Source organism: Hylobates moloch, unplaced genomic scaffold, assembly GCF_009828535.3.
Source record: "Hylobates moloch isolate HMO894 unplaced genomic scaffold, HMol_V3 SCAFFOLD_18, whole genome shotgun sequence".
Classification (NCBI taxonomy): Eukaryota; Metazoa; Chordata; class Mammalia; order Primates; family Hylobatidae; genus Hylobates; species Hylobates moloch.
Window position 1 is genome coordinate 53,978,445 of NW_026652293.1, and position 26,168 is coordinate 54,004,612.

Below are 26,168 nucleotides of genomic sequence, written 5' to 3' on the forward strand. Positions count from 1 at the left end.
AATGGATTGTGGAGGGAGGTATTGAGGATAGGAGAGTATATGGGTTTGGCACCACGGGGTAGATAGGCAAAACAATTTGGTTGATAAGGCGCAGATCCTGAACTAACTTGTAAGGCTTGTCTGGTTTTAGGACAGGTAAAATGGGGGAATTGTAGGAGAGTTTATAGGCTTTAAAAGGCCATGCTGTAGCAGGCGAGTGATAACAGGCTTTAATCTTTTTAAAGCGTGCTGTGGGATGGGATATTGGCGTTGAGTGGGGTAAGGGTGATTAGGTTTTAATGAGATGGTAAGGGGTGCATGATCGGTCACCAGGAAGGGAGTAGACGTACCCTATACTTGTGGGTTAAGGTGGGGGGATACAAGAGGAGGATGTGAAGGAGGCTTTGAACTGGGGGAAAAGGTGGCAATGAGGTGTGGCTGTAGCCCAGGAATAGTCAGGGAAGCAGATAATTTAGTTAAAGTGTCTCAGCCTAATAAGGGAACTGGGCACATGGGGATAACTAAAAAGGAATGCTTAAAAGAATATTGTCTAAGTTGGCACCAGGGTTGGGGAGTAAGAGGTTTAGAAGCCTGGCTGTCAATACCTACAACAGTTATGGAGACAAGGGAAACAGGCCCTTGAAAAGAAGGTAATGTGGAGTGAGTAGCCTCCATATTGATTAAGAAGGGGACAGACTTACCCTCCACTGTGAGAGTTACCCAGAGTATCTGTGATGGTCCTGTAGGCTTCCGAGGCGATTGGGCAGTGTCAGTCTTCAGCTGCTAAGCCAAGAAGATCTGGGAAGGAGTCAGTCAGAGAGCCTTGGGCCAGAGTCCCAGGGGCTCTGGGAGTGGCTGCCATGTGAGTTGAACAGTCCGATTTTCAGTGGGGTCCCACACAGATGGGAAGAGGCTTAGGAGGAATCCCGGGCTGCGGGCATTCCTTGGCTCGGTGGCCAGAATTTTGGCACTTGTAGCAAGCTCCTGGGTGAGGAGGTCCTGGAGGAACGCTTAGCCGCTGCAGTTCAGGCGTTTGGAAGTTCTTGTGTGCTGGAGATGTGGCTGGGGTTTGTCTCACAGTGGAGGCAAGGAATTGCAACTTTTTTCTATTATTGTACACCTTGAAGATGAGGTTAATTAAGTCCTGTTGTGGGGTCTGAGGGCCAGATTCTAATTTTTGGAGTTTTATTTAATGTCGGGAGCAGATTGGGTAATAAAATGTATATTGAGAATAAAACGGTCTTTTGACATTTTAGGGTCTAGGGCTGCAAAGCCTCTCAGAGTTGCTGCCAAACGAAGCATGAACTGGGCTGGATTTTTATATTTGATGAAAAAGAGCCTAAACGCTATCTGATTTGCGATAAAGAAAAAGGAGCATTAACCTTGACTATGCCTTTAGCTCTAGCCACCTTTTTAAGAATAAATTGCTGAGCAGGTGGGGGAGGGCTAGTCACGGAACGAAACTGTAAGCTGGACCGGGTGTGAGGAGGGGAGGTGATAAAAGGATTATAGGGTGGAGCAGCAGAGGCTGAGGAAGAATTGGGACCTAGCCCGGCCTGGCGAGGAGGGGAGAGGTCAGATGGGTCTGTAGAAAAGGAGTATTAGAAAGACTCAGCGACGCTTGGAGTTGGGATTGAGGGGACAGGAAGGAGGGGAAGAAGGAAGATTTGGGATGAGTTGCATTGGGCACAGAGACTAGGAAGGGACTGATGTGTAAAAGAATGCCTGGATGTCAGGCACCTCAGACCGTTTGCCTATTTTACAACAAGAATTATTTAGATCCTTTTTTTTTTTTTTTTGAGACGGAGTCTCGCTCTGTCGCCCAGGCTGGAGTGCAGTGGCGCAATCTTGGCTCACTGCAAGCTCCGCCTCCCAGGTTCATGCCATTCTCCTGCCTCAGCCTCTCCGAGTAGCTGGGACTACAGGTGCCTGCCACCACGCCTGGCTAATTTTTCGTAATTTTAGTAGAGACGGAGTTTCACCGTGGTCTCGATCTCCTGACCTCGTGATCCGCCCGCCTCGGCCTCCCAAAGTGCTGGGATTACAAGTGTGAGCCACCGCGCCTGGCCTGAATTATTTAGATCTTACAGGATGGAAAAATTCAAAGTGCCATTTTTCTGGCTATTTGGAACTACTGTCGAGTTTGTATTGGGGTCAAGCAGCATTGCAGAAGAAAATAAGGTGCTTAGATTTTAGGTAAGGTGAGAGTTGAAGAGGTTTTAAGTTCTTAAGAACACAGTCTAAGGGAGAAGAAGGAAGAATGGAAGGTGGAAGCTTGCCCATAGTGAAGGAGGCAAGCCCAGAGAAAAGAGTAGAGACACGGAGAAGGGGTGGTGGGTTCTCGCCCTCTAGAAAATCAGAGAAGGGGTCGGGGCACAGAAATAAGGGGTCGGGGCACAGAAATAAGGGGTCGGGGCACAGAGATAAGAGGTCGGGGTGTGGAAATAAGCGATTGGGGGTTCTTGCCCCCTAGAAATGCAGAGAAGGGGCAGAGACATGGAGAGAAGGGGTTGGGGTACTTGCCCCTTCCCCAGAAAAGCGGGACTTGCTGCTAAGGGTGAAGGACCAAGGCAGGCATCCCTGCATGGTCTGACACCTCTGAAACCTGGGTGAATAATCAGAGAGGCATCCCTGCAATGATTAAACACCAAGGGAAGGCTGCCTTCCCTAGTCCGTGACCGGCGCAGGAGTTTTGGGTCCACGGATAAAACATGTCTCCTTTGTCTCTACCAGAAAATGAAAGGAGTTGGAATTAAGAGAAGGGAGAGATTGAAGTGTGGCGACAAGATTGAAAGGAGAAAGAGGTTGAGGGATAGTGAGGGAGGTTGGAGAAGAGAGTAAAAAGAGGCCGCTTGCTGGATTTGAAATTGGTAGGATGTTTCTTGGGCTGGTCAGTCTGAGGACCTGAGGTCGTAGGTGGATCTTTCTCATGGAGCAAAGAGCAGGAGGACAGGGGATTGATCTCCCAAGGGAGGTCCCCTGATCCAAGTCACGGCACCAAATTTCATGCACGTCCGTGTGAAGAGACCACCAAACAGGCTTTGTGTGAGCAACATGGCTGTTTATTTCACCTGGGTGCAGGCGGGCTGAGTCTGAAAAGAGAGTCAGCAAAGGGAGATAGGGGTGGGGCCGTTTTATAAGATTTGGGCAGGTAAAGGAAAATTACAGTCAAAGGGGGTTTGTTCTCTCATGGGCAGGAGTGGGGGTCTCAAGGTGCTCAGTGGGGCAGCTTTTTGAGCCAGGAAAAAGACTTTCACAAGGTAATGTCATCACTTAAGGCAAGGACCGGCCATTTACACTTCTTTTGTGGTGGAATGTCATCAGCTAAGGTGGGGCAGGGCATTTTCACTTCTTTTGTGATTTTTCAGTTACTTCAGCCCATCTGGGCATATACGTGCAAGTCACAGGGGATGTGATGGCTTGGCTTGGGCTCAGGGGCCTGACACCCTATACACAATCAACACACTTTGGAAGCAATAATACTCATTTCTCTAGGTCTCTGGGGTTGCTAGGGTGCTTCATTGGGCAGAGTCCAATAACCTCAATTATGGAAGCCTTACTCTATGTCTTAGAGTAAAATCATTTTCACCCTTTCATGATAGGCAAGCAATAGGCTTAGGCTCCGTTGCATGTATCTCAGTATGCGGGATAGCACAAAGAGGAAAGAGAACACGGCAAGTTAGAGGAATAGAGTTCAATATAACTGGAGTATTGAGTGCAATCTGAGCCCAGGAAGAGCTAAGGGTCAAAACCAGATGTAATGGGTATTTTATGTGTGCGTCCCTGGCATCCAATACTTCCTTTCCTGTCAATAGCCCCTTTTTTTCATTTTGGGATTCATCCCTTATGCATTTCATTCCTTGTGGTCTAGATGGAGCTCTAGGTCTGGGGGTGGAAATTGGATTGAGGCCTGAGTCAACTGGCATACCATATTTTCTTGGCACAAGAATGGGATCTAGACTGGTCTTATCTGTGTGAATTTCTGGACATTTCTTTTTCTTTTCTTTTTATTTGTATATATATTTTTGAGACGGAGTCTCACTCTGTTACCCAGGCTGGAGTGCAGTGGCACAATCTTGGCTCACTGCAATCTCTGCCTCCCAGGTTCAAGCAATTCTTCTGCCCCAGCATCCCAAGCATCTGGGATTACAAGCATGCGCCACCACGCCCGGCTAATTTTGTGTATTTTTAGCAGAGATGGAGTTTCACCATGTTGGTCAGGCTGGTCTCAAACTCCTGACCTCAGGTGATCCACCTGCCTCAGCCTCCCAAATTGCTGGGATTACAGGCATGAGCCACCACGCCTGGCCTGGACATTTCTTAAAAATTCTGAATCAAAGACACTCACTGTTTTCTACCAGATTTAAACCTAGAAATAAGTTGTTCCCATAGCAGGTGGCAGCCATTCTGAGGACACAGGGAAAGAGCCCATCTGAGAATGGAATCAGTACAGCAGTTGAGTCATGGGACAGACAGAAAATGGGTCCTGGAAATATCATTTGAACCCCTGCATCATGATGTGCCTGAACTTCTGAAATTTCCAATCACATGAGCCAACACATTCCCTTTTTGGTTTAGGCCAGTTTGGGTTGAATACTCTGTTATTTGTAACTGCAAAAGTACCAGTGTGTATGCTGGGTTAGCCAAGTGCCTTCATCAAGTCCAAAGAGTGAGCACAGGATGAAGACTGAGAGAAAAAGCCAAAGCAATTGTAAGAGGACACTGGAAAGGTCCATGGAGTATGAGTAACAGCTGCCATGAAGTGAGAAGATCTGTGATGATGGCCGTGAGTAGGGACATGCCAGGGGTTGGGTCACCAGCTGATATCCTACTTATCTTCCAATTTTTTTTTTTTTTTTTTTTGAAGCGAAGTCTCACTCTGTCACCCAGGCTGGAATGCAGTGGTGCGATCTCGGCTCACTGCAACCTCCGCCTCCTGGGCTCAAGCAATTCTTGTACCTCAGCCTCCTGAGTAGCTGGGATTACAGGCACCCACCACCATGCCTGGCTAATTTTTGTGTTTTTAGTAGAGACAGGGTTTCACCATGCTGGTAGTCTTGAACTCCTGGCCTCAAGTGATCCCGCCACCTTGGCCTCCCAAAGTGTTGGGATTATGGGAGTAAGCCACCATGCCTGGCCCAATTCATTTTTTAAGTTTAATTTTTTTGATAAGTCCCAAACATTCTCACTTAAAACACAGCTTTAGTCTTCTAAATATGGCATATAAACCTCCCCAAGGCCTACTGACCTTCTGAGAAGTATTTGAACTATACAAACCAAAAATAAACTAAGTCCCTTTTCTAAAAGTTTCAACCATCTGAAAATCAAAAAGAGGCATAGAATCCTACATTTCAATTTACTGTGAGTCTTAGTTACCAATAGCAACAGATAGTTATTTTGAACACAGTCTCTAACATTGCTCTCTTTCTTTTTATTCTTATTGGCAAATGTATAGAAAATCTATAGTAACCTCCCACAGAATGAATATGGGATGATTCCAGATAGTCACGGACACATGATATATTACCTTTCAACCTCTAACAAATACTCAGCATCTATAGCTTCGATTCCATTATTACTTTTCATGCTTGCTGATTAGAACACAGGGTTCTCTCATGGTGAGAGGTTTCATTTAACCTACACAAAAATATGATGCTGATGCTCGAGTGAATAGTTCATGAAGAAAAGAGAGTATACAATGGATTTCCAAAAACCACTGCAGTGAGGGAAGAGATGATTTGGGGCTGGCTGAGAAATTTAACTGTCACATTCAAATGCCTGCAGAGTCTAAACCTTTCTATTGCTGAAGAGTAGTGGTTTATTCTCACAAATCCTTTTCATTCATATCTAGGAAATTTTATGTATCATTTCCAAGCATAGAATGCATCTGTGACCCATCTTCAATCTAATTATTTGTACCTAAGGACAAGTCAGCTAGTGACAGGTGAATTAATATGCATACTTTTGTGTGGAGGTCATTTTAATGTTGAAAACACTAAAACTTTCTGTTCTTTGAACATATAGTCCAAGTAATTGAGTACTTCATTGTCGCTCTAAAGGTTTCATGTATATTCTTTTTGTCTCTTTATCTGGGTCCCATAAGACAGGAAGAAAAGTCCTTCCTCTGGGATGGAGAACAGTTTTCCCCATACTTCTAGCCCTGTTGAGCTCCCAGGAATGGGTGGCCACCATGTGGTCTCTGCTCACCTACCTGAAAATGTGTACTGCCCTCTTAAACCTGTTGGCTTGTTCCCCTTCACTTGAGTTCCTCTAACTTTAAACATCATGTGTTGAACTCTTCAGCTGCCTCTGCAGCTGAGGCAGGTATCTCCAGCCCTCGCCCCTCTTAATTTTAGCTTCTTGTTCTCAGTATATTCTTCTTCACTGACTCAGGCTGCTGAGGCTTAGGCGTACCCTTAACTAGAATTCACCAAGTTATGACAGACCAGATTAAGAAAATGCAATATTTATTGGAATTACTGTCTACTATGTGACTATATAGTAATTTATGAATATTCCCATTACAAAGTTGAAACTTTGCTGTCCTACATCAAATTGTGAGTAAAAAAATAAATAAAATGCAATAGTGTATCTGTTATCTGTTGCTACCTAACAAATCACCCCAACACTCTGGTTTAAAATAACATTTGTTGCTGGGCACAGTGGCTCACGCCTGTAATCACAGCACTTTGGGAGGCCAAGGTGGGCAGATCACCTGAGGTTGGGAGTTCAAGACCAGCCTGACCAATATGGAGAAACCTATCTCTACTAAAATTACAAAATTAGCCGGGTGTGGTGGTGCATGCCTGTAATCCCAGCTACTCGGGCTGAGGCACAAGAATTGCTTGAACCCAGGAGGCGGAGGTTGCAGTGAGCTGAGATCACACCATTGCACTTCAGACTGGGCAAGAACAGCGAAACTCTGTCTCAAATAAATAAATAAAATTAAAAATGAATAAATACATAAAAAAACATTTATTCTCATAAATCTATAATTTGGGCAGAGCTTGGCAGGAACAGCTCATCTCTGTTCCTCCTGGTGTCAGCCTAGAGTGACCCAAAGACTGGTGTCATCTGAAGGCTGTCACTCACTCACTCACTCACTCACTCACTCACTCACTCACGTGCCTGCTAGTTGGTGTTGGGCTGACTCAAACAGCTGGGGCTCCTTGAGCATCTTGTTCTATTTCCATGCAGCTTCTCCATGTGTTCTCTGTAGCATGGCAGCTTCTGAATAGGCAGATTTCTCATGTGTCAGCTCAGGGCCCCCAAGGCGTGTGTCACAAGAGAGAGCCTGGTGGACAATGTATTGCTTTTTCTAACCTACCCTCAGAAGTCATGTGGCGTCACTTTTACCGCATTATATTCACTGAAAGCAAGCGACTAAGACCAAGATAATTAAACTCTACCATGTTAGGTGTATCAAAAAGTGTGCAGACTTTTTTTTTTTGAGACGGGGTCTTGCTGTGTTGCCCAGGCTGGAGGGCAGTGGTGTGATCTCGGCTCACTGAAACCTCCGCCTCCTGGATTCAAGTGATTCTCCTGCCTCAGCCTCCTGAGTAGCTGGGATTACAGACATGTGCCACCACACCCAGCTAATTTTTTTTTTTTTGAGATGGAGTCTCGCTCTGTCACCCAGGCTGGAGTGCAGTGGCACGGTCTTGGTTCACTGCAACCTCTGCCTCCCAGGTTCATACCATTCTCCTGCCTCAGCCTCCCAAGTAGCTGGGACTACAGGCGCCCACCACCACACCCAGCTAATTTTTTGTATTTTTAGTAGAGACGGGGTTTCACTGTGTTAGCCAGGATGGTCTTGATCTCCTGACCTCATGATCCGCCCGCCTCGGCCTCCCAAAGTGCTGGGATTATAGGTGTGAGCCACAGTGCCCAGCCAAAAAAATGTGCAGACTTGTTTGAAAACCAAGAGATGTATGACTCATCTCTACTCTGTGGAGTGCGAACCGCTCACTTATGTCTGGGTGTCTCTTTCCATGTGGTTTCTCATCTTTAAGATGAAGCAACCCTGGGCTTGTTCACATGGCATCACACTCCAAAGGGGAAAGAGTGGAAGCTGTGAAGCCTAGGCTCAAACTTGCAAAATAACATTTCTGCCACATTCTATTGGCCAAAGCAGGTCACAAGGCCAGTCCAGCTTTTTGATGAGAGAAGTTGAAAGAATTCATAGGTAGTTTTGATCTTTCATATGTGGTCATCCCAACTTCTTTCCTTGAACAATAGGAATTAAAGAACAGAGTCCTATGATTCAAGAAGGGTTAGCTACACGATCTTAAACTCTGATTTTGTAGTGAAGTGGCACAGGAAGCTGTGTTGAAAAGAGTTTCTCAGAGTGTTTTCTTTCTAGGTTGCAGAGACTGCCTCTTCCTTTTTCCATAGGGAAAGATTGCCTATGAATCCTTCCTTTGTGCATGACTATGCAGAGAGAGTCATGAATCAACTAACTCTCTACCTGAGAGACAGTAAGGCCTGGAGATGTGTAAGGAAGGGGAATGCAGTCTTCAGGAGATGACTGAGGGAGTGCTCAATGCTGCCTTTTGTGTCCTCCCTAAAACTCACACATTGAAATGTGAATGGAGGATGGAAGAAATCAAGTGTCCCATAAAAGCATTATGGAGGGCAGGATGAGGAACTGAGTTTATTTTGGGAATTTGCTTCCTTATGGGGTACAAGGCTGAATGAGGCAGGATGGGCTGAGGGCAGTGCTAGGCCTCACTGAGCTGTCTATCTTTCTCTAACTCCATCTCCCCAGTCTTCCACATGCGCTTCTGACATGAGGAATAATCCAAGTCCCTCTTTCTTCCTGGGGGCACACTGCACCTCTTCACAGGTTAGAAGATCCAAGCCCTGTTCCCTCTTGTGTCTTGGGCACTCAGCCATCTCAGGCTTCAGCTGGACATCAGTGGAATCTTCCCCAGGGGCTTCTGCTGGCTCCCAAGAGAGGGGTGGCTGAACTTAGTCTTTATCTCGGCCCATGTGGATAGGGTGTGATGTGGGGGAAACTCTGAGTGAGTCAATACTATCCCATCAGCAAAAACCATGGCTAATTTCTCTTCAATTACCTAAAAGCAGTCATACCATGGTAAGCCCCAGTTTTGCTCTTTCACTGACCTTCTTTAACATGATCTTGACCCTCCTTCTTATGAAATAATAGCCCTAGCTTTATTATGGCATCTTTCTGTTAGCCAGAAGAATGATTCAGAACTAATCAAAATACCTCACTCTGACAGGTTACGATACATGTACTCTATTTTTAAAAAATAAGTCAATTATCATAGTAAGAAGAAAGGATCATTTTCTCTTCAAAATTATTTCATAATGAATTAATTACAAGCGACACTGACCTTAAATGATAGCTTGATAATTTCATGAAGAAGCACATTTTGTTCAGTAAAGAAAATTAGAGGGCTAGTTTCTTTGTGTTTGTAGAAATTCACTAATTTATAAATGTTATAACTAAGGGCACTAATGGTTCTTATTGCTGCAGTTCAAGAGAGAGGCCAGAATACACGGCAGAATCTTGCCCAAATACCTATTACCTCTTGATCTCATCTTATACATTTTTCTCTGCCTTCTCTGACCATAGTTTTGACCCATTTGATGATTTGAAAATAAAAATGAATCCTACTTTCTGCTTTGAGAGAGATGTAGGGGATCTAGATTTAGTTCATTGATGAAGTGTGTTCAAAGATGTAGACGGAGTCCAAGAAGCAATGCCACGAATCCAATGTGGCTTGATAATACATCAAGGGGCTTTGGGTCAGAAGCTCTTTTATCTGAAATCTGCCAGATAGTGTGAAATATAAATTGGAATTGAGATCCATGGCACAACATTGCAGTTATTCTTGCAATGATAACACGGCAAAACATGGGCCAAAACATTCCTTCCTGATCCTGCCCCTCCTGAGTGGTATCACAATTCAGCACTGGCCACCCATGGTTTGTGGCAGCTGTCTCACTTGTCTAGCAGCACTTGCTGAGCAGGCATTTCATCTTGCCAGGATTTGCATCTGCGCAAAGCTAAGGAATGGGTAAGGTGTCAGGCTTCCAGGGTTAGGGGATAGGAAGAAAATGGGTGGCTTAGACTATGTTTTGCCTTTGAGTTCTCAGGAAGATGCTAATGTAGAGTTGGAAACATAAATTCAATCTCCACATTAACAAACCAGAGTTCTCTAAATGTGGGATTCAATTCAGCATGGGGAAAAGCCAAATATTTTGTTTAAAAAATCGGCCCTTAACACATATTTTTGTGATTATTTCATATAGAAGACCAAAGGCAAACAATACAAAAGTGTGCTTTCCTTTCCTCACATAAAGTGATCTTCTTGTGCCGGGCGCAGTGGCTCACGCCTGTAATCCCAGCACTTTGGGAGGCTGAGGCGGGTGGATCACAAGGTCAGGAGTTCGAGACCAGCCTGATCAATATGGTGGAACCCCATCTCTACTAAAAATACAAAAATTAGCCAGGTGTGGTAGCAAGCTCCTGTAGTCCCAGCTACTTGGGGTGCTGAGGCAGGAGAATCGCTTGAACCTGGAAGACAGAGGTTGCAGTGAGCCAAGATCATGCCACTGCACTCCAGCCTGGGCAATAGAGTGAGACTCCATCTCAAAAAAAAAAAAAAAGAAAAAGATCTTCTTAAGAATGCTGAGCAGGGGTACCTGAGGTCTACAGGTAATTAGAAAACACTTGTTAGCAAAGCTGCCCCAGAAGCAGAAAGTGTTGCAGCTAGAAAATTGTCAGAGAAGCAGAAGGGTTGGATGGAGGGTCTCATCAAGAGGGAGACTCACCACATGTTTACCCTCATCTGACAGTCATTTCTGCTGGCCCTTGGCTCTCTGGCTCTGTTCTACTCCAGCCTAGAGCCTCAAGCATTGTCTTTCCCTTCCCTTTCCTAACTCTGACCATTGCTCTGAAATTGATTCTGCAATGGGAGCCTAACCTCTCTTTGTGTCACTGACTTTGCTGCCCGTTGATGGCTCTCTGCATTCTCCCAGTCTTCTTCTGCCTGGCAACCTGATCCTTAGATATCCTTCATGGTCTGGTTTGGATGTTCCTGACCTTGAACAGTATTCAGATTTTAATTAGTCATAGCCCTTCTAGCAGAGTTTTAGCTTTTTCCTTTGGCACAAATTTCAGCTTATTCGAAGTCGGGTAAGTTAGGCGAAGAGTCTCTATATCTGTCTGTGGTTCTTTTTCCATTTTTTTTTTTTTAACTCAACACAGCTCAAGGATTTTCCCAATCCCATGAGAAATAGTATATCCCGAAAATAGTGACTGCACAGAAGTGGATAGAAGAGAAGATCAAGCAAGCCTTCCTCAGGGTGTATCAAATTTTCCCAGGGTGGGAGGAAATCTTACAGTAAAAAAATCCATCAGGGCATGATGGCTCATGCCTGTAATCCCAGAACTTTGGGAGGCTGAGGCAGAAGGACTGCTTTAGCCCAGGAGCTTTGGAGGTTACATTGAGTTATGACCATGTCACTATACTCCAGCCTGGGTGACAGAGCAAGACCCTGTCTCAAAAATAAAAAAGTTCCCCTCTTTTGCCAGATGCATCTGATGTACCTCCAGAGGAGTAAGCCTTTTTTCCATACCTGTTTGTTCTTTAGAAATCACTGCTAACTAAAAGCCAGAGGAAAGACGCCTTGCAATGGGACTGGCCAGCATTCTGGATTTCTGCAATGGGAACCAGAAATGAGAGAACCCAAGGTGTTACCGGTGGCAAATATCCAAGTTTCACCACACCAAATGTTGGCAGTGGCAGGTATCAGTTACCCCGGCGGCGTATCCGTGTGGGCCTGCAGCAACTTCATTTCTTGTCTCCTCAGAAGAAAGAATTTGATTGAGGGCCATAAAGCAGAAAAAGAGACCAAGGCAGGTTTCAGAGCAGGAGTGAAAGTTTATTAAAAAGCTTTAGAACAGTAAGGAAAGAAAGGAGGGAAAGGAGAGAAAAGAAGGAAAGTATAACTTGGAAGAGGGCCAAGCGGGTGACTTGAGAAACCAAGTGCACAGCTTGACATCTTGACTTGGGGTTTGATTTGTTGGCATACTTTCGGGATTTTATTGGGAAGCTGCTGATCAGTTTCAGGTGTTTTCTATCTATCAGGAGACCATCTTCTTCTAGCGCCGGCTGTAACTACTTATTACTTTAGAGAAACAGTTAACAACCGCCTGACCATCACTTGATGGTTGCCCAACACTCCTGGTGTGTGTGGGGAAGCCCTCTCCTGCCCTGCTCATACCTAACTAGCTATCTACTGTAACAAACAGTCTATGATTTGGAGCCAAACCAAGTCTCCCTCCCATCAGCACAGGACATTCAGAGTGTGTGTGTCTGGGTTCCAGGTTTTTTTTTTTTTTTTCTTTTTTCTTTTTCTCTTCCCAGAATATATAGAAGCCAGTGAGAGCAAGAGTGAGCATTCACTCCTCTTAAATGCCACTTCGATTTTCGTGAATGAATTTTCCCTGCATCCTCTGAGCCAAGTGAACAATCTGGAAAGAAAATACCATGCGAGAGAGTCTGGCTGTGATGGCAGCGCGGTGAATTGGGAGAGGGGCAGGGGAGGGAGGGGAGAGCTTTAGAGAGCTTTCTTCTTGCTATCCATGTCCCTGAGTTGTCATGTCTCTGGGCAATTCTCTTATTATTTCTAACTTTTCTATTCTAAGATACATTTGAAGCATAATGAGATCCTTGAGCAGTAAGTGGTAGCACTGTTTCCTAATAGCACAACTTCCTAATACTTCACGTCCATAAACATCTTGCTGACTGCTATGGATATTTTAAGGTTGCCATCAGCCCTAGGGTTTGGTGGGAAAAGTTATTACTATGCATTGATTGTCCTACTTTTCAAGAGAGAGTAGGTATCCCATAGCAGTGCCATTTTTCAGAGTCAAACCAGTCTTGTGATATAATACACACTTCCCTACAACAGAAAGAAAGACAGTCAAGCTTTAATGCTCTTTCTATCAGGACATAAATGCATGTAGAAGGAAGCCCACGATGCTGCCTTTAGCATTTCATTTTAGCAAAGTACAGCCAAGCTCAGTTTTGGTTTCTAAAGCTAATATATTGAAAGGGGCTGGGCGGAGACCAAACTACACAGGTCGTGGTCAAGAGATCTTTATTGGAGGTATCGAGCGGCACCACACAAGGAGAAGGAAGAGAAGAGAAGAGAGAGCTGCTGGTGTGCTGGGTTTTATATCCCTTGGGCCTACGTGGGGTGGGCCCAAAGGAAGGCGGGAGATGCTTCTTTCTGATTGGCCCTCCTTTGGCAGGTTCAGACAGTGCCCGGTCAAGGAGGGGAGAAGAACTCGGAACCGGCGCCATTAAGGTACCCCTGTTACCTAACATTCCTCCCTTTTTGGTTTCTTAAGAAGTGGGGAAATGGGCGTTGTAGTTTGTCTGACTACTTCCTACTGAGCGGGGGCGTCGTGGGGGAGGGGTATGGGAGGACTGTGGGGGTTGTGTATGGGGCACAGCAGGAGTTTAAGGCCAAGCAGTAGTGTGAACACCTCCTCGGTTGTGAAGTCCATGAATGTTCCTTGTAGCCAGCCAAGGGGCAAGGAGGGGTCTGTGATGAGCCAGCAGTCTTTGCGGAGATCGTCTAGGAACTGGTGGAACCGAGACATGGCGCTCAGAGTCTGTCTCTGGAGTCAGCCGCTTCTTCGCTGGTTGCTAGGAGTTGATAATCTCTAAGGAGAAGCTGGTTAAAGGTTTGGTTAGAGATGGATGAGACTTGCTGTCTCATGAATTTGAGAAGGCATGGAAGGAGAGCACAAGAGGACCCACGAGAGGGCCTAGAAATGGGAGGATCCAGGCTAGGAGGGGGTCTTTAGTGTGTCCCACAATGATGGGGACGAGTTGGCCCCTATTAGTTTCTTCCTAATGTTATGTAAGTTTTAATGTTTGTAAGAAGATGCAAGTACCGCCTTTTTCAGCAGTGAGTAAATCTGGAGCTTGGCGGTTTGAAGTGTTACCCTTGCCAGGGATGTAATTTGACGTTGTAAAGCGGAATCTTGAGATTGGAAAACTGAGACATGCTGTAACCTAGGGAGGCAGCCCCTAGTCCTGAGCCTAGTAGGGAGGTGGTGAGGGATAGCCCGAGAATGAATGGTAGGAAAACTGCTCTCTTGTGTCGGTGTGCTGATGAGCCTTTAGGGAAGGGTAATAGGGTGAGTTGGGGAAAGAGAGTGACGGGAACACAGGGGCCACCAGTGGAAGAGTTGATAGACTTGTGTAGGGAGCCATTGCACCAGCCTTCAGGGGCTGGGAAGTTTGGAGGAGCGGTGGTGTAGGTGCAGTTGGTGGGGGGCGGGCAGGCGCCGCTGGGAGGGGCGTCTGGTTGATCTGGGCCGGCGGCCGGAAGGCGGGGTGGAGGGTGGGGGGTAGGGGGGGGGCTCATCGGCTGGGTCGAAGTCGGGAGCGGAAGGAATGAGGGGGGTCGGATAGGGTGACAGTTTGAAGGCCTTTAGGAGGAAAAACCCGTGGAGGTACGGGATCTCTGCCCATTTTCCTGTTCGCTCGCAATAGTTATAGAGATCCTGGAGGATACCAGGATCGAGGGACCCATAAGGGGGCCACTTGTTTTGGTTATCTAAGGGGTAAGTGGGCCAGTCTTGTGTGCAGTGTTTAATTAGACATTTTGGTTTGAGGTCGGCCGCTAAGCCTAGGGCTGACAAATTGTTTAGGAGGCATCGTAGGGGAGAGTCGGCCGGCAGGGATGCGGAGTCTCCCATTGCAGGGCTACGAGCGGATATGCAGTGAGGGCTAAGTAGGGCGTCCCCTAATAGCCGAACACTGCGACGTGACTCAGAGCTTCCGGTTCGGTCGTCACCAAAGCAAAAGGACCGAGGGGCCGACTATGGCCAAGGACCGTGGGCCACCTGGTACCAGGATTTTTGAGACGAGAAAGAGAAGGGGGGCCCAGGCCGGAGACACGAGGAGGAGAGGGAGAAAACTCCGTTCCCTGCAGGCCGAGTCTAGAGTAAGATTTACAGCGGCCGAGAGCGGGCGGCTGAGACGGGAGTTGGTCGGCTGGTGTTGGACACCAGGAGAGGAGACTGACCGAGATGAGGCCAGTGTTGGGTGGAGAGGTCGGCGAACAGGAAAATGGGCGAAGACCGGCCGGGGTCTGGACCGAGCCCCAAGAGGGATCGGGATCCCATGGAAGGGTGGGGTGTTCCCAATCCGAGTCACGGCACCAATGAAAGAGGCCGGGCGGAGACCAAACTACACAGGTCGTGGTCAAGAGATCTTTATTGGAGGTATCGAGCGGCACCACGCAAGGAGAAGGAAGAGAAGAGAAGAGAGAGAGCTGCTGGTGTGCTGGGTTTTATATCCCTTGGGCCTACATGGGGCGGGCCCAAAGGAAGGCGGAAGATGCTTCTTTCTGATTGGCCCTCCTTTGGCGGGTTCAGACAGTGCCCAGTCAAGGAGGGGAGAAGAACCCGGAACCGGCGCCATTAAGGTACCCCTGTTACCTAACATATATAGCCATAGTATTTGGAGAAAGTCATGCCACCGATATATGGCAGGATAACTGTGGCATATCAGCCAAGAGTAAGCCTGGCAAAGATGGTCTATTGCAAGGCATGCTATTACCTGGTCTGTTAATTCTAGGAACCAAAATCTTGTCTGCAGTCGTCACAAAGGTCTATTTGCTGTAGGTATATGTATTAATATACATATTTAAAGAGATTTTTTTAAAAACACTAGACTATAAATGCAGCACAAAGCACTAATTCAGAATGACTAAATTTACATATAGACATATAGCTTGCTTTATAATGAACTCAAGCATAATTATCTGCAACAAACTATAGATACTCTCTCTTATGGCTCATATAACTAACCTCAAATTCCTCCACAGTAGGGATTATTGAACTATTTTTTCATATGTGTCTAGGAGAATTGTCTTTGTTTTGATATCTTTTGATCATTTTGGTCTGGTTCTGCAGATGCTTTTATTTTTGACTCACACTGTTTTTCTATCAAGGTCCTTATTCTATTGACAGAGAATTTTCAGTCTGTGTTATCTGCAATGGCGCAAAGTTTGGATTCTAAACACTGCAAATTTATCAACTGCAGTTTAGCAAAGTTTCCAGCTTCTAGTCTTATTTGAAAAAAAATATCTATTACTAGGTACATGTTACTCCCAAGGGGTTTCTATCTATATTTTAGTCATTTTCCAGTTTTTTTCTCTAAATGCTTTCTAACAGCTGCCTACAAGTTTTGCTACAGGCTGCCAAGCAGGAGGAGGGAAGACAGGGCAGTGGGAGTTGGGGAGACCTGCTTTCTAGCCCCTGCATTTTCAGTGGGAAAAAAATGTGTGTAGTTCCAATCTGAACTGAAAAGGCCTGTTACTGGGAAAGAGTCAAAGATGCCAGGAGCAACACTAGTTCAAAAAGAGCTGTGGCGGCCATGACCTGGGATTTTACTTTTTAACCATTTCACACTCAATTTTGGACAGGCTGCAGAATTGTCTTTCAAAACAAGCAGAAAGCAGTCTGGAGTTCTGGCTCTTAAGAGAGCCAGCAAACAGAATTTGAAGAGGTAGTTTAAAAACTTGAGTTTTTAGAGAATTTTTTTAAGAATTAGGGTTTAAAGAAGAAATTATTAATGAATCTTGCCAAATTTCAGGATGACCAAATTCTTTTATCTGCTCATTAACTTTCTGCAATGAAGCTTATCTATACAGCTCTTGGGTCAGACAGCTTGGCTTTACATACTGAGAGCTATTCTCCCTGCAACCCTGTCCACTGTCACCCCCATCTCCTTGCTTCCGCCAAACCTCTCAAAACTATAATTCAGCTGCCTAACCAGGTCTCGTATAAGACACATTTCCCAACAGAAGTCTGCAGAACCTCATTTCCCAAGCCGTTAGTAAGTGTGTTGTGAAGACACTATGCTAGGCTGAAAAACATATGGGAAATGCTGAATTAAATTAAGGAAAAAGGTTCATCTGTTTCAGGACTGCTCAGGATCTTTAATATGTTAATGGACACTGTAACTTGGAAAGAGAGTTTGTGTGATCATGATGGACTATTTCATGGTATGTGTATGTTAACTGTAAGAGTTTTCTGTGTATCCAAAAGATGGTTTGGGAAATGCTGGCCTAAGAACATTATCCAAACAGTATTCTGAAATATATCCTTATGTTAATTAACCCAAGTGTTATAAGAAATAATTAAGGAATATAAAACCAGTTCTATTTTCTGCCTTCATATTATAGCTGAGGGCCTGCACCCAACCTGACATCTGTGAGTCAGTTTTGACACCAGCTCTTTCACCTTCAGATCCGAATCCAGCATTCAGGGTTCCCCACACTATGGCTCCAAACCACCTTCCGAGTTTTTCTACCTGACATTTGGGGAGGGACTGTACACAAACAAGGCAATAGTTGCATCTCTCACTATCATCCACATATACATATGGAAATATTCATCCCTTGAATCAGTCCCTAGAATCTCCCACCTCTGCACTTTTCTCATTCCACCTCTTATCCTTTAACTGTCCCTTCTTCCCATCTCCACTTGTCAAAATCCAACCTGTCCTGTTAGGGCAATCTCAACCTCTTTCAGACGGCCTTTCTCCATCAACCCTTTCCAGAACAAAAAGTTGTTCCTTCTCTCTTCTTTGAACTGTCATAGTCCTTTGACTGTTTTTGATGGTACTTAACATTGTGCCAGAAATGATTATTTACCATGGGTTTTGTTCTTATCTTCTTTAATACTACTAACTTCCATCTGTTGAGCACCTACTGCATATCAGGTACTTTTGTTAGGGACTTTATGTACCTTTTTCTTACTACCTGAAAAGTTAGCATTCTTACAGCCTTTTACAAATTAGGAAAAAATTGAGTCACTCAAGCATCCTAGCTGGAAAATGGTGGCTGGAATTGTCCTTAGACCTAGACTCTAGTCTGCCTCCTTCCAAAGCCCTTTAGCTGAAAGAAGTGGTCTTTACCTCATTAAGGAAAGAATTCTGTAAAGGGTTCTACTACCCAACTGCACAAACCACAAGCACCAGAAACTTCATTACAATAATGAAGTAGACTCCTAAAGAGGTTTTTAAATAAGAGACTTTCCAAAGACTTCAGCAGGATTACTGAGAAGGACTAAACCATTCTCTGTAGTAAAAATCAACCAATTGGTTGTATAACAGATTCTGATTCCCCTCACTAATGCCTTTTCACCATCAAGCAGTGAAATCTTAGGGTATTCCCTCCTTCCCAAAATAGGCTCAGTTTTCCTGTGGATTCTCTTTTGGTGCCTATTTTATTTTAGTAATATTATGCCCCCTCCGGAGAATAATAATAGTAACTTCTGTACTGAAATAAAAATAATGATAATTATAATGGTAATAAATATATAATAAAACCTATTTATTCAGGGCCTACCACTGTATTAGCTAGGTTATGTATTAGTTGCTTTATATATATTATTTAATTGTCACTATCACGTTATATGTCCCATTATTCTCATTTTACCCACGAGAATACCCACGAGAAAACTGAGATTCAGGGAGACTAAACAGCTTGCCTAAGCTCACGCAGCTACTAGTAATGACAGCTCTGGGATTCTGATCTACACACATATCACTTATTGCAACACCAAACTCTTCTATTCAGTGGTCCTCTAACTGGAGTACACACCCCAAAGGGTGTGTATATCTTCATACATTTTTTGAAGGTATGTAGTGTGCACTTCTAAGAAAATCAGTTGCTGGATCTTCAACCCTCCTCCTTGAGATATTCCTTCCTAGAGAACAGACCTGTGTTCACAATAGCTCTTCATATCCCTCACCTATTTTAAATCTTACTATGGGCACATTACCCGAGGATGCAAAAACCTCAAAGAGCCAGGCAAAGGGAGGGTTTCCTTTGATGGGTAATGATGGGACCATGAACCCTAGGCTTCCTGCCTTTCCTGGCATTATTCTTCTATCTATTAAAGGTGGAGAGTGGCATTCCCTATGCTGGGAAGTTCTGATTTAGATACATGGTAGAGTGGGGTGGCAGGAGAAGTGATACTTTTTTTTTAATGGCCTGGCCTCTTTCATTTCCTGACTATTGAGGGAAAGTCTTATAAAAGAAAGCAGAAACTGTCCATAAGGAATATAGAATGCTAAAAATAGACTCAGTAAGACATTTAAATGCAAACTTTTCCCAGTTATTTTCAAAGGAGTATTGCTTACTCCTTTATAGCTATAAAGCAGGTCATGTCTGAACAACAATATAGTGTAGGGATGATACGGGAGGAGGGCAGAGAAGTGCTGGGAGAAGGAAGACAGGGTCCCTGGTGAGGGCTCCACCTCCGGGCCTGTGGGCACGGACCTAGGTGAGGACAGGCATTTCTGTTTTTGGGCCCAAATGTTGCATTTTCCAAGACCATCCTGGCCCGCCCCGCCCCCGTCCTGTGCCCATGAACCCCCCGAGACCCTAGTGGGCAGAGACACAAGTGGGTGGACGTGGAGAGGAACACACTGGCCGAAGAGCACACCGACAGGCACCAGCAGACGCTGCCAGGCCATTGACCGACGAAACGACGTGGAGTTGGGCCGGGATGGTGGGGGGAGACCCCAGCCGCTGCCCTACCCGACTCCAGGGGAAAACCACCTTCCCACTGCATACTCCATACCCATTGTGGCTCCCCATCCATCTGCTGAGAGCTACTTCCACCACCCAATAAAACCTTGCACTCGTTCTCCAAGCCCACGTGTCATCTGATTTTTCTGGTACACTAAGGCAAGAACACAAAGTCCACTGTCCTTGAAATAGGGCAGAGGGTCTAATTGAGCTGATGCACACAAGTTGCCTACAGACGGCAAAAACTAAAAGAGCACATGGTAACACATGCCCGCCGAGGCTTCGGGAGCTGTAGACATTCACCCCTAGACGCTGCCTTGGGGTCAGAGCCCTCGCTCCCCACGACCTGCCTGTCTGCCTGCTCCCCCTAGGGGGTTTTGAGCAGCGGGACACTGAAGAAACGAGCCACACCCTCATCGCATGCCCTGTGAGGGGGAGGAGGGAACTTTTCCTGTTTCAGTGACACTAATTCTTTTCATTAAAACAAGAAGCTTTTTCAAGATACGTTAGCAAAAACACAGATGAAACTTTTATGTGATTTCTTTTTCAGCTCTGATAGTTAAAACCTATATGATAAAGTCATATTTTGAAATATTACAGTTACAACCAATCCTTATTTCATCCTATAAAATTTTAAAATTATTTAAAACTCATTAACAAACAATAAAGATATGTGCTAGTGACCAAATCTATATACAAGAAAAGATCAAAATTGATCATGATTCATATTTGTAGAAAATGTATTCCCTGTATGATTTTATATATTATAATCAATATTTATAAAAATATTTATTTGGTTGTGATCATAGTTTCAATGCAATTCAATATTTTGAAAAACATTGAACACTTTAGGTCACTGGAAATAAATCAAACATTTTAATTTCTAAATTTTAATATAGTTTTTAAAAATTGTAGCTATCATGAGGTGATCAAAGAAGTTAAAAGACTTTTGACCATAAAACATATTAGGATAGATTTTTTTTGTGTGGGGAAGCAGAAGAGAAACATGAATTTAAATAGGACAAAGAAATATGTTACATTTCCAAATGTTAAAAAATAAGCTTTCTTATGTTTTTAAAGTGAATGATGGTGGGTATCAAATGGTTGTGATATTACATTTTATTGGATAATGTAACAGTTTTATGTTTAAATGTCATATTTAAATATACCAGCAAATGTATATATGATTTTTATATGTCAACGTTAAAATCTGTGAGAGGGTACGTAGTTTTCAAAATTCTTGGGCATGCAAGCAAGAAATGCAGAAGACCCCTATTCTATATTAACATCTTCATTTTTATAATAAGCCTTTGGTTATTAGTCACAGAATGATTTTGCCTAATATTGCTCAAGATATAGTCTTTGGTTACAAAGTCTTTTTTATTTTTTGAGACAAGGTCTCGCTCTATTGCCCGGGCTGAAGTGCAATGGTGCCATTAAGGCTCACTGGAGCCTTGATTTTTTGGGCTCAAGTAATCCTCCCCCCTCAGCCTCCTGAGTAGCTGGGACTACAGGCATATGCTACCACACTCGGCTAATTTTATTTTTATTTTTTATACAGACAAGGTCTTACTAGGTTGCCCAGGCTGGTCTCAAACTCCTGAGTTCAAGTGATCCTCCTGCCTCGGCCTCCCAAAGTGCTAGGACCACAGGCATGAGCCACCATGCCTGGCCAATTAAGTTTCAGTTTCCTCAAAATGTGCAGCAGGACTCAGTAGGATTTTTAACTTTATAGACATGGAAGGAGATATCCTTAGATGTGTGCCTACGGAACAGCTATCATTGGTGCTGGCCATTGAAAATACGTGCTTGTTAAGAGCAGAGGTATGGGTCAAAGTGAACTTGACTGTATTCAGTTTATCACTACATAAAGAAGAAAAGAATTTACTAAAGGCCATGGGCAGTCCAGAAAGGGATCATTAGAAAAGGAAACAGTAAAATAGCCTACTATATCTTGGTACAGAAAGAAACACGTCACTGTTAATTTTTGTTAAATATTGATAATATCAGTTCAATTAGTCCAATTGTAGTTATGTTCTGTTATGTTAAAAAAAAAAAAGCCTTACATTTATGTATCTTAAGAACATACGATAATATAGCTTATAGTACTTAAGAAGTGGCCAAGTGTGGTGGTTTCGGGCTTTAATCCAAGCATTTTAAGGGGCTGAATTCTTGAGGCCAGGAATTTAAGACCAGCCTGGGCAACATAGTCAGACCCCATCTCTATAAAAAATAATTTTGAAAAATTAGCTGGGTGTGGTGGCACATTCCTGTAGTCCTAGCTACTCAGGAGGCTGAGACAGGGGGATTGCTTGAGGCCAGGAGTTCAAGGTTACAGTGAGCTACGATTGTGCCACTGCACTCCAGCCTGGATGACAGAGCAAGCATCTTTCTCTAAAAACAAAACAAAATGAAAATTGAAGAGTTAAAATACATTGCTGTATTACAGTAGTCCCCAACCTTTTTGGTACCAGGGAACAGTTTTGTGGGAGACAAATTTTCCAGGGACAAAGTTGAGGGGAGCAGGGGAGAGGGCGGATGATTTGGGCATGAAACTGATTCTCATAAGGGGCATGTAGCCTAGATCCCTTACATGCACTATTCACAACATATATGCTCCTATGAAAATCTAACACCCCTGCTGATCTGACCAGAGGCAGAGCTCAGGCAGTAAAGCTCACTGGAAGCTGCTCACCTCCTGCTGTGTGGCCCGGCTCCCAGTGGGCCACAAACCAGTAGTGGTCTGTGGCCACTACTGTGGGGACCCCTGCTGTATTAGACTAAACACTATAAAAATATTTTTATATTTTTCTCACACATATTTTTTGTTTACTTAGTCCTACTCTTAATTGCTGCTAATTTGCCCTAGCTAGTTCTATTATTATTTTGTGTAAGTAATAGCATTTATGTAACAGAAAAGCGAAAAATGTAGAATAACACATAATTTCATATAAATGCCCATTTTCAAATTTTTATGTTAATTTAGTAATAATATGTGAATAATTTGTTATATATGTTATATTAAGATTTTTTTGATGTGGTATGCCTGGGTCCTTATTTGTCTCTCTAAGAAACTGATTACCTAGGAGAGACAAGGACTCAAAACATAGCAGGGCCAAAGAAATGAATGTAACTTACATGGTTGACAAGATTTTTATACTTTTCATACTTTCCGTCCCTTGTGGAAAAACACCTCTAGCTTTCTGAGATCAGTGGAGGGAACCTTATTTATTTATTTATTTTGAGATGGAGTCTTTTTTTTTTTTTTTTTTTTTTTTTTTGATGGAGTCTCGCTCTGTCACCCAGGCTGGAGTGCAGTGGCATGATCTCAGCTCACTGCAACCTCTGCCTCCTGGGTTCAAGTGATTCTCCTGCCTTAGCCTCTCCAGCAGCTGGGATTACAAGTGCCTGTTACCATGCCTGGCTAATTTTTGTATTTTTAGTAGAGATGGGGTTTCGCCATGTTGGCCAGGCTGGTCTCGAACTCCTGACCTCAGGTGATCCGCTTGCCTCCGTCTCCCAAAGTGCTGGGATTACAGGCGTGAACCACTGCGCCCGGCCTGGGAACCTTATTTTTTAAACAGATATTTATATTTGGATTCTGATACTTTCTTGGCTATAACTAAAAATATATATTTTTAAATAGTTACCCTAAACAAATCTCACTAGTGAGTTAAATGGAAATGTACATGTGGGTATAGCATGCTGTGTTTGTAGGTGGTGAGAAGCTAAGAACCCAATCACTGAGACACACACATCCTTGTCCTGAATCTTGTTCCTTTTCATACTCTCTAGGACTCTCCGCTCTGACATTTTATTTCAGGTTAACTTTCTAAGGCCTGAATAAAGATAACATCTTGGTTTTAATCACACACACATAGACATTCTAAAATTAGCACTTATGCATGTACTCTGTCAAGAATGGTGACCAGCATATGCATTTTCTCATTTCTCTTACTCTGTTATAATAAGGTGAGATGTGGGTGCTATTATTATACCTATTTTCCAGATAAAGAAACAGAGGTTTGGTGAGATTATAAAATACGCCCAAGATAACCTAGCTACTAAAGAGTGGAGATACAATTTGAACCTAGATATTTATAACTCCAAAGACTGTGACTTCATCTTCATGAAGGCCTAGAGTGGGTCTATTTTTGTTCCCCGTTGAATCCCCAGGGTCTAAGCAGTTCCTGGCACATGGTAGGCATCCAGCAATTATTTGGTAAATGAAAAGCCATACTGCTGTGTGGTCAATTGAATCACATGCATAAGGAGCCTAGAGCCCTGTGGCCACGTTTGCTGGGGCACTATCATAGCACCCCCTGCATTGGGCTCAAGCGGCATTCATTGACTCCCTCATTAGATGTGTGAATTCCTCGAGTGCAGGACCTTGCTTTATTGCTTCTAGTAAAGCCCCACAACTAGCATAGAGAAATAATGCCTGAATCATGGTAGGTCCTCAGTAAGTATGAATGAATAAAAGCCTGAAAGATAAATCAGAATCTTGAAAATGGTGGCAAGATTTCTAGATTCTCTTTTGACTATTGCTTTAACAATCGGACACCTACATGTGCCAAACCTTGTGGTCTTTACTTAGGTGGCAAAAAGGCAAGAACAATGTTGCTAAGTCAGGGTATATTTTTGGTACCATTTTGGTGAATTTGTCAGGATAAGCAAAATCTAAGTCATCGTGAAGAGGGTCAACGACCTTGCCACTCCAATTCCAGAAGCCACACCCTTACTCTGTGAACCCAGTGAGACTGAGCCCCTTATTCTCTGACACACACTATCCTGTGTGTTCTTAAGAAGGCACCTAAATGATTGTCATGAATCTTCTATGATTTGGTGTGAAGTGGGACGGCAGAAAACTTGTGAATGATGAACTGGGTAAACCTACAGTGCTCCTCCCGGGATCACATCAGTCAGTGGATGAATGGAGGATTTAAATTCCATGTGGGAAGTTAATCCTTTCCGGGTCACAGAAACTGGAGGTGGTGTTTTTAGTTAAAACAGAATGAAAGTGAGCCATACCTCAGCCTTGATCTCCCTCACTTTCTTTGTGATCATGATTGCCACTTTAGGTTGCTCCATTTACTGGGAGGTATCTGCGAGGAAGACACCAGCACTCTCTTTTTTTTTTTCTTTGAGACGGAGTCTCGCTCTGTCGCCCAGGCTGGAGTGCAGTGGCATGATCTCGGTTCACTGCAAGCTCTGCCTCCCGGGTTCACGCCATTCTCCTATCTCAGTCTCCCAAGTAGCTGGGACTACAGGCGCCCGCCACCTCACCTGGCTAATTTTTGGTATTTTTAGTAGAGACGGGATTTCACCATGTTAGCCAGGATGGTCTCAATCTCCTGACCTCGTGATCTGCCTGCCTCGGCCTCCCAAAGTGCTGGGATTACAGGCGTGAGCCACCGCGTCCGGCAGACACCAGCAATCTCTTTCTAGCAGTGCCATGGCAGTTATCCTGCTGCTTGACAAACCCCAGACTCAAATGCTTCTCATCAGTGCTTTTTGGTCAGTAATTCTTAGAGGTCAGGGTTGAGGATGTGAAGCCAGAGGTATGTTTGCCCAGCAGTCACACATTTATGTTGATTGATACAATCCTACTTTATATAGCACTTATAATTTTATGCAAAACTCATCACATGTTTCTTCAGAAAAAAGTTAATATGCACTTCATGTGTTCTTTCCTTTAATCCTACTACTCTGATATGGTTTGGCTGTGTTCCCACCCAAATATCATCTTGAATTGTAGTTCTCATAATTCCTACATGTTGTGGGAGGGACCCAGTGAGAGATAATTGAATCATGGGAGTGGTTCCCCCATACTGTTCTCATGGTAGTAAATAAGTCTCATGAGATCTGATGACTTTATACGGGGAAACCCCTTTTGCTTCACTCTCATTCTCTCTCTTTCCTGCCACCATGTAAGCCATGCCTTTCATCTTCCATCATGCTTGTGAGGCCTCCCCAGCCACATGGAACTGTGAGTCCATTAAACCTCTTTTTCTTTATAAATTACCCAGTCTCAGGTATGTCTTTATCAGCATCATGAAAACAGACTAATACACACTCCCTTACTTAGGATTTATATTTGTCTATATCTGTGTTTCCTCTGTAAATGCTGTGGGTCACTTCCATAGTATAGTTCTTCCTGGATAGTTTGAAAGCACAGACCCTTGATATCTATGCTGATGTATGCAGCAGAAAGAGAAGTAGTGGTGATACTGAGATTTATAAAAAGTTACTGTGTGCCAAGGAGTGGTCTATGCACTTTTTATATATTATTTAATGTAATTTTAACAAATGGAGCTCATCTAGAAGGTTAAAGAGATCATACAAGTTCTCTTGTATAATCCAGCATTTGATGGAGCTGTGACTCAGGTCCAGATCAGCCTGATTTCATTGGTCTTCCAGCATTTCTTATCTCCATGAATGGCACCAGCATGCCCTGGTGTGGGAAGCCAGGACCTGGGGGACAAGGTTCACCTCTCTCACCTCTTCTAATTCCAGAGCATTGCTGGGTCCTGTCGCTCTTTCATCCTCATAGCCCTTGACACTCTTTCTGTCCATCTTCTGTGCTC